We start from the raw sequence: 16,425 nt of genomic DNA, 5'->3' as shown, positions 1-16,425 counted from the left end.
TTCTGGAGCATTAACTGTCCTTGTTCTCTCTGCCACAGCATCACCCTCAGCCATGAACATGGAGAGTACTGTACTAACCCCCTTCTGATTGTATCTTCAGTAAAGCCAATCAACGAAGCTAACTAAAATGAGCCTAAAGAATCAAAATTATGCGTATAGAAATGGCTCAGCCCAAGAGCTGTGTGGCATTCAGCACACATTTTAAGGGCAAAGCCAATAAGGCTCCCTTGAGCAAAGCAATTCCAAGAAGCTCTATCAGGAATGACCAGTCTTGGTGAACCCACAGATACAGGGTTTGATGTCTCTAAGGAGTCTCTGGATCGCTATTAGTCAGGAAGTGAACAGATTAAGACTGGAAGCTCCCAGCCTGAGCCAGAGGTGGCAGCCAGGTTCCTGCACTGGTTAAACCACTTTGGGCACTTTCAAGTCTGGGGTGGAGGAGTTGGCACTTCAAAGCCCAGTTGTAGCCGTTGCCTGCGGCATTCAAACTTTATCTCTGTCTGCAACCTGCCAAGGCAGATGTGCCTCTTTGAGCAATGGGTATCGGAGGGCTAAGGCACAATGTGAGATGGCTGGAGGAAGGGCACCCTCACTAAAGAGGGTGCAACAGCCCTCCAAAATGATCATATTAATCCAGGCTGGTGAAGCAGATCCAGAGTCTCACCAGTGTCCTCTCAAATCACATCTATGGTAAGGCTTGTGATACTCAACTTGATGCACTTTTTTTTGAAAAAGTGGCTCAATATAGCCCTTTTAAGCAGAAGTAGTCCAAGATCATAGAATGGTTTGGGTTGAAAGGGACCTTAAAGATCATCTAGTTCCACCCCCCTGCTATGGGCAGGGACACCTTTCATTAGACCAGGTTATTCAAAGCCATATAACTCTCTGAGAGCTACTGTGGGGAGGTGAAAAGCATTACTGCTACAATAACATCACTGTTAAATATTTCTGCTTATCTGAGTGATGATAGGATAGTTATAAGAGCTTTTTGTGTAGTCTTTCATTCTTCCAGGGACTCCCATCTTCTGACATAATGTCTTCTTCCCTCTTCTAACAGTCACGAGGAGTTTACTAGTATGATAAATGTCTTCACAGTAAAAAATGGCATTATAAAACCTGACTGTAATCAGGGATAAAAGCATCTGTTGTGGTGCTGAACATTTGTTCATGGTCAGTTCTTCACAAAGCAGTTATTTTTCATTTTACAAGCAGACGGATGACTTTTACAGTGCCTCTCTCCCCCAGTGTTCCCTGAGAGCTGAAAAATAAAATTTGTACTCTTCAGTGTCCCTGACATAAATGTGAGGCATCAGGTTTCTGCAGAGCAGACAATTTTGTCAGTGATGCATGAGACAAAGTAGCATCCAAGCCATTCTTTCAAGTTTTTATTTGGTCATAATGTCAACAGGTCAATAGACCTGTTTTTGTCATTAATGGGAACAGATACGAACTTTTTTTTATCCTTGGCCTGTGTATGTTTCATAATCAAATGTTCCTTTAGAGCTAGGAAATTAACATCAGAAAAAAAAAAAAAAGGGAAGAATTCTGCTCTTAGGCACTGCCATATGTCTTTCCAGGTGGAAATATAACAGGGTGCAGTAAGGCAAGGATTTTGGAGGGACACTGTTGTGCTTGGGTGTTGGAAAGCATATGGTGCAATAATATTCCAGCTCTGACTGTGAATTTTCCTTCTCTTGTCTTCTCTGGCAAATATGATTGTTCTAATATATATTCAACTACTCTGTTTGTGTCTAGGAATAGAGTGTTCCTCTGTCGTCAAAGCTACCTATTAGATCAGGTCCCGCTTCAGAGAGAACCCCAGAAGAAGCAGAGAAGTAGTACGAAAAATTTCCTCACTAGTTGCCTGAGCCACCACTATAATGTAGAAGCGGTAATGGAGGCTTGGATTTCAATGGCCTTAATGGAGACTTTAGGATGCTGAAATTCCAGGAGAAGGAATTCCTCCCCATCTTAAAGCAGTAACTGCTCCAAAGAAAAACAGTGCTGGTCCTCAGCCAATTTTTGTGCCGCTGCAGTAATGCTGAGCTGCAGTTGGCTTGGTCTCAGGAATTCCTTCCTAGCCTTGGAGGTGACTGCATGGAAAGTATTACATTTCAGAATTTATTATTTATTGTTTAAGTTTTTCAGTGTTCTTTTCAGGGCATAATGCTGCAGAAGCATTAGCAAAACCTGAGCTCCCATCATCCTTCTCTTCTGTGCTTGACCAGGCTTGTCTTGGACTACAGAGGGAGCTTCACATCTCCAGGGCCTTCATGTGCTTGGAATCCAGGGATATTCTTCAGATCCATGTGTAATCAGAGATTATAGCAAAAAGTAGTAGAAGTAGTTATATTTGTTTCAGTACTATCTTTGAGTATCAGGTCAGTGTACAAGACAGTTTCGGGGTGAGGCTGTTGCTTGTGGTTTCTGAGGAAAAAGGCATACATCTCAGGTACTCAGCAGTTTTGACATAAGAAGCCTGTGCAGGGAAGTTTTTGTGTAATCATCAGCAGTTTAATAGCAGGTTTCTATTTTGAAACTGGAGGGGGTTTTATGTCTCCTAAAACATACCATTATTATCTCTAGAGCTATTGTCTCTAATGTAACTGGAGATATTTGTATTGTCCAATCCTTTTTAAAAATCCTATTAGGCTTTTTACCTCTGTGATTTCTGTCTGCATAAAATCCCTTAGAGAAAAAATTACCCCCTTACAAAGTTCCCAGCACATATACCACTGAGGGTATTTCTACAGGCGTTCTGCATTGTGGTGTCCAAGCAGGTGGCAACCTGAAGCTGTGTTTGCCAGCGTGGGTGAAAGTAAGTTGTGGACATGTATTTGGGCAAGGCTCAAATCTGCCAGCTTTGCAGTGTGGTTGTAGTAGAGCTGTAAGCAACAGCACCTAAATACTGAGTTGCTCACTACATTCCTAAAACTAGCTGTGCCTCTATCTCTCTTCTTCCTTTCCCTACCTTTTCTTGCCTTGCCTTACCTCCTTCTTGCCTGTTGTCCCCAGAAGCTGAAAATGCAAAATAATGCAAACTAACTCAATCTCATGCACAGTATATGCAAAACAAATATTGCAGATTCTGTTATAAAGTGGAATCTGAGTTGTGATTCCAGGCAGTGAATTGTGAGCATCACCTGATAAGCCTTGGTAGTGGCACACCAAATATTCATCAGACTGTTTATCTGCCCTGCTGCAGTGCCATTGTGGATACCTGTATATATTGGTTGTATATACTGGTTGAATGAACTGGGCATCATCATCACTGTGTTCTTGACAAAATGCTTGCTCTTACTTCACAGATACAGAGCAGGGCAGAGTTGGCAACATCTATGGGAATGTCATTTGTAGCAAAATGGTAGCAGCATCTTGCTTTCCCAGCAAGTGCATGCTCTATTAGCACTCTCCACCTGCTGAGTCTTTAATTCTATTGTGTTTTATATTTTAATATATTAATATAATTTGCTCCACAACCACAGCAAAAGAAGGTAGCAAGGTTTTCTAAGGGTAACAGTGGACACTGCTGTGTTGATAGCAGTAACCCTTGGAAGCAGTAGGACCTCATCTTGTCCCTGCTCATAAGCGCCAGATCTCTTCAGGAGACTGTACATGCGCCTTTACAGCATTTTAAACATTGATGCCTTTTAATCTGCTTTGCTTCTCTGAGGGATAGCTCTCTGTGAACAATCATGCCTGAGATAGTCTGAACTTGCTGTTTCTCCTTGATGATCAGGATCTGATGAGAGCATTGTTCTCCCTTTCCTTTTTACTGCCTTTTCTGTGAGAAGAATCAATATTTTGAAAAATTCAGAAATGTCACCTTAAGGAGTTTATAATTCCTTCTGTCCATGTCCTGCTGGCCCACTGTTATCTGGTGATGGTGATGGTGGTAAATAAAGGATGAAGTCCTATTTCTAGAAGTCTGAACACAGTAAGGAGTAAAAACACAGTGAGAAACATATGTAGCAAACCTTCACAAGTCTAATAAAAAAACAGCTCGCTCATGAGGTTTTGAGAAACATTCCCATAAACTGCAAGGCTCTGAAGTGAGTTTATTGTGGGGCCTGGGTGCTGGGTCCTCCTTATAACCACTGACTCTTCTCCATCAAGTGTATACTTGGGTGGCAGTGAAACATTTTATCTCTCCTATTGCCTTTTCTCCCAGGGAATCCTGCAAATGTCTCTGGTTTGGGAGTTCCAGTCTACCAATGGGAAAGTTACAGTATGGTACAGTCATTAATTTCACTGTGCTGTGAGTCCAGATTTACTGGTGGTATGTTTTAAACAGAATGAGTTGCCCAGAGCTTTGGGAAAGCACTTAGTGGGAATGTCAAGTACACTGATAAGTTACGACAGAATTACAGGGATTGCAAATTGTACCAGAAACAGAGAAGTCCTGCAATACAACTTCTTGCCCATTATCTTATCTACATGAGTGTATCTGACCAAGCTTGCACATTTATCCAGCTTTAAAACTTCAGCCCTCATTTGGGGTGTAAAATGTGATGTAGAGTTGATAAGCCAGGGACGTTGCTCCAGATGTCATTAGCAATCTGTTTTTATTGTTCAGTGTTACTGGAGATCTACCTGGAGGCTTTTAGCAGGAGCAGAAAGCTGCTTTGTGCTGTGTGTTAGACAGTAGCAGGCGGTTCTGGCCTCAATTAGATATTAATCTAATAGCCCAGATTCTGCAAATTTTTACCTATTTTGTTACCACTATACTCATGTGAGTGGCCCCAAACAGGTCAGCATTTGAGTCAAGTTACTCATGAGACAGTTTGTAGGTTTAACCTGTAGATTCAGTGTTTAAGTCAAAATTATGGAAGAAACAAGTCCTCTGCCCCTTTTTATTGCTTTTCAGCAGCCATACCTAGCAAAAGTTGCATTGATTTAGAATTTTAGAATTAGAATCTTGTTCGCATTTGAAGAGAAATAAACCCCTTCAGAGACCATCTAAATGCTTCTTTTAGGCGCAAAAATAAAGCTTGGTAGTAGAAATACTCCTTAGAGAAGTTTTACTGACTCCAGGGGATTTCAGTGCCTCTGGAGCAACTGAAAGAACGGTTTCCCGAAAAGGCAAGGATTTAGCTCAAGCAAGAGGCTTCCCCTGACACAAACAGCTGTTTCTTGTCACAGAAGAGAGAAAAGCTGCAAAAGAAATAGGACATAAAGCATGGAGCGAATAAAACTGCTGCTTCCCTGCAAACACCCCTTACAAAGTCTTGAGCATAGGAGGGCTTTGCAGCTCGTGATGCAAAGGGCAGGGGGTGGGTTTCGTGGGCTGGGCTGAGAGTTGACATCAAGAGGAAATTGAAACCCAGCATTGGTGGAAGCTGTCTGTGATGCAGAGGTGAAGGCTGGCTCTGGCTTGACGCTTAGAGGAGGTGAGAGAGGGGGACAGCCTGCGATTCCAAGAGTGAAAGAAGCAGGAGTCCACGAGTGGAGGAGAAACAGAGAGAAAAGGGCAATCTGGCATAATAGGAGGGCAGCCACAGCATGTGTAGAAGGTAAATAAGTAATCACAGTAAAATAAGGGGCAATTTGAATGAAAAACTTCTGGTTGCTGCTGCTCTCCTGGTCTGGCTGGATTTCTTGCAGATGATATGTGGTGTTCTTTCTACAGCATGTTGCTGATACGTTTGTGCAAACCTTTACAGGACATCTAGCTCCATAGTGATCTGCATTAATCTGAAAGCTTTGTTAAAAGTTGTGAATCAACTCCAAACACAAGAGAATTAGTTTTCAAACGGTGATTGTTTTTTTTTTAAAGTAAAATACATTTCTATGGAAGAAAATGAGCATTCAGAGACAAGCATGGCACATTTGTAAGATGCGTGCATGTTATGGGAGGTGGGATTGCAAGCTAAAGATCACTGGCAATTAGCTGCTGAACTTCACATGTGCTTTAGATTGCTTCCTTTAGATGTGTGAGTGTGCTCTTAACACCTACACTGAACATAGTTGCTAAAAAGTCTTGGGAGTATTTAACTAATTCTAATAATAGTTTCATATGTTAAGAGAATGATGTGGAATTATAGAAGTAGGAAATAAAGAGGGATCATAATGGAAACTGACTGTGCGATGAAGTGTAAACAAATCAGAAGTCAAATTAAGCCCTATTAAATCTGACTCAGTTATGATTTGCCTCAACTTGACTTCTCCGGGTTTGCAGGGTGTTTTTTCCTGTGCTACCTAAATAGTATTTGAGCATTGTGCAGATGCTGCCAAGTTAATCAAACGAACAGTCGTTTGAGCACAAGCATGAGTTTTAGGGATGACTGATCAGGGCATTTGCTGAGGCTTCAGGTCATATGGGACCCTGTTAAACTAAATAGTAATGCAAATCATCCAGTGTGTGCATGGGAATGGGAGAAGAAAGGAACCTGTATCTTGGCATCTGACCCTAAAAATGTGACATTGGCTTTGCCCTTGAAGAGATTTAAGATCTTATTTCCTGTTTCCAAGTAAATCTCTTATCTAGGATCTACTATCCACTATCCACCAATATGCCGAGAGATTGCAGTAATGAATCTTTCCATCACATCCCGGGGAGGCTGCTAGCAGCACTGCACTTCTCTGACATTACACGCTCTAATTACATGGAAGGTTTTTAAGAGTGCTGAAACATCTCAGAAAAAAGGAAAAGATAAAAACTAAGATTTCAAAAAATGGCAGACCAGGATAAAGATGAACTCCAACAGAGAAAATGCAGCTTGTTTCATTTTGTGCTTGTTTCATGGGCAAAAAAGATAAATATTAAAATACTTAGCTCTTCCTGCAGGAATGCAGAAACCACAAAGACAGGCTGCAGTAATTGCAAATAAATGCATTACAGAGGGATGATGCATCACCCCTGCCCTAGTACAGCTTTGCTTTGAAGAACTAAATGACTCTCCAGCTACCCATTCTCTCCAGCCCTGTGCTCAGCAGTGTTTTGCACCCTGTCTCTGGGCAGAAGGCCAGGATGCTTATGTCCATAACTACCTTTTCGAAAGACTTTTTCACAGATATAGCATAATGAGAGATTTGATGGAGTAATTAGGTGTAGTATTTTAAATTAACAGTAACCAAACAACTTGATTTTTGCCCCCAAATGATCCAGATTTTGTAATGGGCAGGACTAAAATAAGCTTGGTTTAGGATCAATGTACAGAAGTGCCTAAACTTGTTTTCTAGAATAATTCTAAGATTTCTAAAGCATGTGAATGCATTGTGGTTTTGAAAGACACCAACTATTTCTGACTAAGGCATTTAAAGACTACAGGTATTTCTGACCACTAGTGTTGGTTTCAGCCACGTCTAAATCTCTGCTTTTGCAAAGTGATTTCATTCTGGGCTGTTTCTCCATTTACTGTAATATTAACTAATTTTTAGAAGTCCACTTCATATTTCAGGCACAAGTGTGTATTTCTAAAGTATTGGAAAACAGCAGTGTTTCCCTATCAGGAAAAGTGAGAAAATGGGAGCAGAGTCATAGAGTAGTAAGTATTTGCATTTATATAGCATCTCTCAAAGGATATAGAAACACTTTGAAAATATTGTTGCCCAAGATCCAGGGAATTTTCATTAAAAGGTTGTGTGATATTTCCAGATCTACCACTAACTACACTGAATGTGATGAAGGAGATGCAGCCAGGTGTTTCTGACCTCCCAGAGGTCTCACTTCCCATGGGAAGGGAAACTTGGAAAATGGAAGTCAGTCTATCTTATTAAATAGCTCAGCTGTTCGTTCTCTGACCCATAGATGTGAAATACTCTGGATGATACGTGGGGAGCCATGCATGAAGGAAGGGACAACCTTAAGTTTTACAGCTCAAGTCTAACTGTCTCGAGCTTTGACAGCACAGCTGACGATATTCATATGGGATTTAATTAGAATAGCCCGTTTTTACTGAATTCTGAGAATGTCAGTTTGCTAATTTTACCTTGTGTTCCTTTTCAGACCAGACTTTACCTGGAAAGCATTTTTTAAATTGGGTTGTGGGAGATTTATTAGGACACTGAAAGTGACGGACTAGAGATGTGATCAATAGTTTGTTGTTGGGAAAAGGGGTGCTGGAGGATGTGTTGCAGATCAAGCGAATTGCTCTAATGGGACAAAAAGTCACAGACCAGGAAAATTACCTTTTATTGTATTTGCTCATCATCATCAGTTATAACCCTTAGTGTTCGTTTATCACCTTTCCAGCGACTATTCCCCAAAGAATTAGGATGCATTTGCCTTACAAAACTCTCAAGAGTGTGATTCTTACTATTTCAGTATTAAGACATGAAAAGGATTGTTGTAAAATGTTTAAATTTATTGCTTATAACTGTCAATACAGTCTCTGCTAGGAATATTAGCTTTAATTAGTACAAGAGAAATAGCTTACTAAAAATCTCACTGGGTCTCTGGATCTTAACAGTGAGGATGTACACCCACCGAGGAGCTTTTAGCTCTCTTTTACAAGAACAGAAAGAGAAGTACAACCTCTGAAATGAAATCTCACTCTACCATCTCTGGCCTTTAATGCTAAGTTAGAAGAGCATCCTTCTGTGTGACAAGGTTAAACACAGTATTTCTGCATTCTTAGCTGCTTGTGTGCTTTTAGCAAAATGCCTCTTTCTAGTCCTGTAACACTGGGCAAATCAGTAGTTCCAAGTTTTAAATTCAGTTATGTATATCCTGACTTGAGATCTGAGAAAGAAACAGCTGTTGGCCTGTTTTTACTGGAAAAATGAAAGCTGTGTACTCAGTTATCAATTCTGTTTTTCTGCTGCTTCTGTCAATACCCCATAAGTGATTCTACATGTAAAAATTGTGCACGATCATCTTTGTTGGAGGGTCTGTATGTTCCATGGGATCCTGACAAGCGTTCAGTGTGTTTTAAAAGAGGAGATAGCATTAAATAGTTCAGGAACTATAAAAATTTCTTATTTTTCAACCATATTTATTTTACATTGATTTTAAAATTCTATAACTTTGAATATTTCAATTATGATATATTTTTCAGTATCCTAGTAAGGGGCTTTTACCTATCAATATTATTTCAGTGCTTAAGTCATGTAGTTTGTGACATTTCTAGAATGCAACATTCTGTTCTGAAAAGAAAAGCAAATATCATTCAGTTTTAATGGATGTCTACATCTGTATTTATTGATGTAAAGATAAACATAAATACATTAAGGACCTCCAGTTCAATGGACATCTAATTTTTGGAAATAAGACTACAACCAGTGGAATTTTCTTAGCATGGGCAGTTTCCTATAACTACAGCTGAAATCTATACACTTCCCAGTTAGACAACTAATAATATCAGTTTCAAAGAGCAGATTCAAAGTTCTGTAGATATCTATCCCCTTCGCTTCTCAATAAATCTATTTTGCAAGAGGTTTGTATTCTTTATGATGAAACCCAAATATATTGCTATGTTATATGTTGGAGTAATCCACAACTTTTAGCAGCCTATGCTCTGGAATGAAAATCACTGGATGACTGGGAATGTTGCTTCTTACAAAACAATTTGAGCTCAGCAAAAGTGTGTGGCTCCTATTGCTTTTCATCTAAGCTTTTGACATCTCTTAAGGCTTAGAACAGAGTGAGAGGTATTATTAGTTAGGTAAATGAATCCCACCTGCAGTGCTTTTCGTTATCTAACAAAATAGCATGGTTTCAGTTAGGGGTGAAAACAAATTGCTTGTGGTCCTAGACCTCAAAATTCATCATATTTTCTGGGCCACGTAGCAGATTCTTTCTTATATCATTTTTTTCACTGTTGATTAATTTTTGGCAGCACTATGCAGATAGATAGAGAGGAAAGAAAATCTGTTCCTGAGACAAATTACTAAAGTTTTGTAGAATTTCAAGGCAAATTTATTAAGTGGACTCCTGGGAGTATTCATTCAAACATTACAATAAGCTATTAAGAGAGTCTGTGGAATCTCCATCCTTGTAGATACTCAAAACTTACTGGAGAAAGCCCAGCACAACTTGTCACTGTTTCAGAGCAGGCCTTGCTCTGAGTAGCATGTTGGACTAGAGGACCTCCAAAAGTTCCTGCCTTCGTAAATTAATCTGTATGAGTTTTTGGCTCTATGAACATGAGAGTTCAATCCCAGTTTAGCCATGGAATCTCATCATTTGAGCTGAGTCGACCTGTCACCCTGATCTTAGTTCCCATTACATATTCAGACTATTTGGCCAGTATTGATGCTCCCAGTCTGTCCTTCTGTGTTCACTATTCATTCCATGAAGCTTGATACCTCTCCTTTCTTCCAGGAATTTTTGGGTGATGATGAAATTTTAACTGATGACATTAAAATTAAATGTTAACATTTAGATGAAAACATCCTGTTTTCTTGGTTTCTCCCCCTACCAATAACAACTAGAATGCTTTTTAAAGAGGAAAGAAATTAAAACAAATCTATGAGGAGGAAGGTGGTTTGGGTGGGTGATAATGTCATCTGTACGTTGGGCTTAATCCATGTTAGGTAGTGTATTTGAGGGTACTGGTGGATGAAAAGCTGGACATGACCCAGCAATGTGCACTCACAGCCCAGAAAGCCAACTGTATCCAGGGCTGCATCAAAAGCAGCCTGGACAGCAGGTCATGGGAGAAGATTCTTCCCCTCTATTCCACTCTCGTGAGACCCTACATGTGTTTAGTTCTGGGGCCCCCAGCATAAGAAGGACATGGACCTGATGGAGCAAGTCCAGAGGAAGACACAAAAATGATCAGCGGGCTGGAACCCCTCTCCTGGACAGGGTTGTCCAGCCTGGAGAAGAGGAGGCTCCAGGGCGACATTATTGCAGCCTTTCAGTAATTAAAGGAGGCTTGTAAGGAAGATGGGTATACATTTTTTAGCAGGGCATGTAGTGCTAGGACAGGGAGGAATGGCTTTAAACTAACAGGGAGGAGATTTATACTAGATATAAGGAAGAAATGTTTTACACTAGGGATGGTGAGACACTGGCACAGGCGGCCCAGAGAGGTGCCCGATGGCCCATCCCTGGGAACATCCAAGGTCAGGCTGGACGGGCTCTGAGCAACCTGATCCAGCTGAAGGTGTCCCTGCCCATGGCAGGGGGCTGGGCTGGAGGGACTTTGAAGGTCCCTTCCCACCCAAACTATTCCATGATTCTATGATTAATCTCACTTAGTTTTAGTTGTAAAGAAGCTTAGAGCTTTTGTCTAAGCAATAGTAATTTAAGTAATTCCTGTAGTCAGTGGGGAGAGAGAAGCACACCCAATGGCTGATTTACCTGTCTACCTTAAAAAACAATAAAATATTTCTGGAGATGCCTGTTTCCATCTGCTGGTTGTAGCAGGAGTCTGCTGAGCAGCTCTTCTATCACTGAGAGCGCTAAAATTCAGTCAAATGAATTCTGCATTTTACCCTCCACACACGTGTTCTAGGCAGGCCCACAGCAAAAGCCAGCACACGTTTCTTCCAGAAGGGAAGTGGGATTTAATTTTCTTTAAAATTTCAGTTCAGAAAAAGCACAGTATATATTCTTCATTAGATGTATATTTAAGTAATGCTATCAAGATTGAGCATTAATGAGACTTTTTGCCACTTCTAATGTAATATGCTGGTTGTGTTTTCTCTTCCTGTATAATGTGACACCCAGAAAATTTAGTTTCTGTTATTTGCAGTAAACAGAGCAAAAACCCAGAGGTGAAGGAGTCTAGTGCCTGAACTGTGGAAGTTAGACATGCAAAAAGAAGACATTTGGATCATGAACTTTAGGACCTGGGTATATTTTTATGCAATTTTTTTTGGTCAGAAGGTAGTCTGGTAGTCTGGTATATTATTTACAGTTAAAGTATTTGAGTGAATGGACATAGTGTTAAGAATTTCCCATGTAAATAAAAAGTAGGGCTTGTAGTTCTCCTTAATCTACACGTACAATGTTCATTGGTTCCCAGGGAAACCATTAAGGTAGGATTTGAAGAGTACAAATGAGAAAATATGATAAAGCAGAGCTGGAGGATGAATCTCATATAAAAGTCTCTGAAAGTGAGTGAGCAACCCTGAATATTAACTAGATTTGAGGTGGAGGTTCCCAGTAGTGAATGAGGACCAAAGAACTGATCCTAAGAGTGTGCAGAGTATTAAATGATACAAAGAAAAGTAATTTTAGAGATGTGATGTGGTGTTTTCAGCCTACATAATACCTTAATCCTCAGACCTACTATTCTAAAACCATCAGCTGTGGTTAATCAGGAATGCTTACAGCAGGGATTGAAATGGCCAGTTCACTCCTTTTTTCCAATCAAATTTTGCTTTCAACTACACTGCTGTCCTATGTGCTTCTGAAGGTAGGATTCAGTACATCATCTGGATCTTCTTTTCACTGCAAGCCAAATGAAAAATTACATTTGACTCACTTGCTATACAAGCTGGTTAGTTTTCCCTCTGGACATTCATTGGTCAGTAACACCCCCCACCCCCCACCCCCCAATTTTTATATGTCTTAAAATGTATTTTCATTGTGTTTCTAAGACATCTGGGTGGAGCTGAGTCATTGTTCCTAACCTAGTCCTGTACTGGAGCTGTTCCATAGGATGGGAGATTTTTCAGTCTGGCTGGTTCATGCCATTTAGCTTGTGCCTCTGACTTCCAAGGTCCCTTCCTAGCTTTTTACACTTACTTCCTCAGTTTTCCTTATGCAGGGCATGAGGGATCATACTGGTATTCTAGCTTAATCCCTCCTGGGGACAAACAGGAAGGCAGGCAGTGGTACACATGCTGAGTGACACAATTTCATCAGCGCAGTCTTTAACTACAGGGAAGCTGCATCTCTTTGCTAACTAACCCATGTGGTGATGCTCACCATCCTTTCTGAGTCAGATTAACTCTTACCTGGAGGCTGAAAGGAGCTGTCTGAGTGTCAAGATAGGCAGAGTTCTTGCCACTCTCAATAGCTTGGCTCTATTTTTGCTCTTTTTGCACATGATAGTTGACTCTCCAGACTCTGAGAAAGAACTGTTACCCTCTGATATTAAGGCCAACACTTGAGCAGTAGCAGATGTCAGTGTCTCTGGGTTGCCATGTGAGTTCTTCTCAAATGAGGCAATGAATGATGTGTCTGTTATCGTTGCTGGGAAGGAGAAATTATAATAACCCACCATAGCCAGTGTTGGCCATAGCATAACCACACCAAAAGTCATCATCCAAAGGCTGGACTGAAAGTCTCTTAAGATCAATACCAACTCCTGGGGTTGAAAGTTTGCCCAGCTGGAGCTGGCAGGTCTGGTCCTATCTGTGCATGGATGATGCAAAGGACACTGCTGGCTACCCTTTCTCCTGTGCTGGTACATCCCCCTCTCACCCATACTGAAAATATCTGCTGCACGCTGGCATGTTGTGAACTCCATGGTGGATGGTGCACACTTCTCCATGTGCAGTAATGTCAGGTGGACACGCAGGAGCTGCAGTGCAGTAGAGCTTTGCAATGGGTGGGGTTGTTCTAAAGGTTTTTTTGTAATGGAAGTGTAATGGATGAATTCTTCATCCTTTCTCACTAGGTGTTATTTCATTTATCATCAGAGATCCTTGCTTTTCAAGAGTTTATTCTTTTTTAGTTCATGGCTGGAGACTTAAAAAATTAACATCTCATTAGTTTATTATAATTTTGAAAACTAATTCTCTGAAACCTCTGTTTCTATTTTGCTGGAATCTCACACTGTAAAATATAGAAGAGTTTGTGTCCTTCAGAGTGGCCTTAAATAGCAGTAGCACAAAGAAAGCAATCAGATGCCATTAGCATCCTTCTGCTGGACTAATGGCCAGCAAAATCTGGTGAAGATGCCTGGAGCTTTCTACCATCACTGTTGTGATTTTGTACATAATTGCCCATGAGCAGTGACACAACATCCAGCTCACCTACACAACATTTATCTGAGTCATAGCATCACACCGTCAGGCCTGTGCACCTGCACGTCCCTCCCCAGCAGTGTGCCAGCTAAGGCAAAGTGAGGCCAAGCACTTCTCCCAGAGTTACACAGTGAGGTAGTAGCATTTCTGCAGTTAAAAACCCCTGTCTCTACATGGCTCTTAGGCTTTCTGTCCTGGCCACTTGTGTGACATGTCTTCATCCTCCTGCCTTTCTAGACGGACTTTTTTTGTTGGAAAATCAGCCTGTGCTGTGCAAAAATAGAGACATGATATGATGTTGTCTGAAGATTTCAGCAGGGCTTACTTGAGAATGCCACAAGTCACTTATTCAAGCCACCATTTTGCAAGCACTTCCAGCTGACAAAAGCCAGCACAGCTGCCAAAAGCATTCGTTCTTCTCACCCCTTCATCTCCAGCTTCCCTGCTCATGACTCCTGTGTATCAGCCCCTCTCCTGTTTTTAGGAGTGTTTGTGTGCTTGTGCAAAGAATTTGGACTGGGAAGCTGATCCACATGAAAACTCACCCTTTAAATCCTTTTTCTGCTGGGTTTATTTTAAACTGGATTACCTCTCTGATAGTCACAACACATTCGTGCAAACACTAATGCTATAAAACTGAAGGAGCAGTGCAGCAGCAAAGACAGGTAGCTGAGAGCAGGACAGGTTTGCTTGTTCCATTGGTAATACCAGCTTAGATCAGGTTGTAGTACTTGTAATACTGCAGCTTCATGTTATCTTCAGCCATTAAACAACCATTCTGTCCTGGCACACCATGAACATTTCCATAAAATAATGTAGTCTGGAACAGCTAGTTGGAAATGTTTGAGAAAGTGGTATTTATTTATTTTTTTAATTAGGGCCTGCTAGACCAGATGCTGCATTTTGATAAAGCAACTGTGCAGATGTCGGAAAGTCAAAGGAAACCCTTTCTGTACCCCAAATTATGTAATTTAGTCTCTTCCAGAGTCAGGAGATGCTGTGTCGCCCCAGGGTAGCATGCAAGTGGTAACAGTGCACAGATCAGGCTGTGGACACAGAAAACATGAAGGGAGGAGAAAAGGCCTTTGACAGCCTCCCAAGCTGGGAGGCAGAGGTCAGAGAGGGGAAAGGAGCTGTTGTACTTTGGATGTTTGACTTGTCAGAATTTGTTTAGTGAATAAACAGAAATGTTTCCCAAAGTTCCTTTTCTGGGCCCTGGGCACATCTGTTACATGTTCAGAAAAGGAGCTAAAATAACACAGGGGGGAAAAAAGTTAACTCTGTAACATCAGATATAGGGAAGGAGCAATATCCACTTCTGGCTCTCAAATTCTAACTGTGAGGGGGGAAACTTCACCCTCTAGCCCACTCCAAAAGAATTGGCAACAAGGAGGTTCCCAGTAGCATGTTCAGGAGGTTATGTTATCATGGATCCTCTGGAGAACAGGGTCTGATCAGCTCCTGGGAATGCCTTATACCCAGCTCGGTGCCTGTTATACTGATGTGCCTCATCTTTAACATAAGCAAGTTTTTCAGGGGAAAATAGAGATTTTTAGCAGTGATAGGCTGGTTGGAACCAATGAAGATCCCAATTACCTTTTCTCTTACTTGTCACCAAGCATCTGTAAAGATGGGAACTGAAGAAAAATTAGCAGGACATGGGTCTGAGATACTGATGGAGCCTTTGACGAAGTCTGAAACAGGAATGGCAGTAGGGAAAACATGGTATCATCACTTGGACGCAAGCAAAAATTCATTTGCACTAAAAAATGTCACCTAAAGAACACATCGCTCTTCTGTGCTTGCTGCCAATTGTACTTGATTAATCAGTTTTCTGTGGGGGTGTTTTCCTCCATTCCTAACAGCATATTTTTCCGTAAGTGATCTTAATCTTATTGCAGATAAGTAATTGCCTGCAAGATCATGACTGTTCCAAAAAGTTGCAATATTCAGCCCTCAGAAACTACTAAAATTCTTGTTGGAAAGCCATAAATGCCTTCACAGGACAAGAACCCCACAAAGGTATTTGTTCTTTTAAAAGCAATCAGGGTGTGTTTTCCTTCCCATAAAAAAGGGTGGTGGGAGTTAGGCTGGTTTTGATCCTGTGGAGTTGACTGAAGTTTTCCTGCTGGAGTCTATTAGATTCAAACCAGGGAGCATTTATGTGCAATACACCTGCTTCCAATAGCTCCCCCACCTCCACAAAGACAGCTGCAGCAGAAAGTTGTATTCACTCTGGGGAAAAACACATTTTATAATAGCTTCCCATCCCCCAGCCAGATGGGATCAAGCTGAGGCAGCTGCAGTCCAGGTCTCATGAGACATACTACAAAAAGTGCAATTAAAATAATTAGTTAATGCCTTTTTTTATCCGGCATGGTAACAAATAGGGAAAAAAGCTATTTCAAGCTATTCTATGTATCAGTCCAATACGATATTGGATGCTTCCCAGGATTGCTCTAAGCTTTCTCTAGGGCTTTAAAAGAGCTTGTGGGTGCTTGGCCAGTTTCTGGATTAAGGATCCCTATTACTGATGGTAACGGGGGTGGGTTAAAGCCA

General features: G+C 41.1%; 1 protein-coding gene across 3 annotated transcripts in view; it reads left to right on the top strand.

Annotated features, from left to right (window-relative positions):
- Positions 1-16,425, top strand: part of ST8SIA5 (ST8 alpha-N-acetyl-neuraminide alpha-2,8-sialyltransferase 5) — an 80,555-nt gene that overhangs the window by 1,883 nt on the left and 62,247 nt on the right. For 2 of the 3 annotated variants that reach the window (XM_055791353.1, XM_027779014.2), the window contains exon 1: positions 5,370-5,513. The exons of the other annotated variant lie outside the window; for it this stretch is intronic. The gene's annotated coding sequence lies outside the window, so the exon portion shown is untranslated. Of the gene's footprint in view, positions 1-5,369; positions 5,514-16,425 lie in introns of those variants that run through there. 3 annotated transcript variants of the gene reach the window in all.

This window comes from Falco peregrinus, chromosome Z (genome assembly GCF_023634155.1).
Source record: "Falco peregrinus isolate bFalPer1 chromosome Z, bFalPer1.pri, whole genome shotgun sequence".
In the NCBI taxonomy this organism is placed as follows: domain Eukaryota; kingdom Metazoa; phylum Chordata; class Aves; order Falconiformes; family Falconidae; genus Falco; species Falco peregrinus.
The sequence above is the reverse complement of the archived record's forward strand: the minus strand, read 5'-3'. Positions and strand labels throughout refer to the sequence as shown.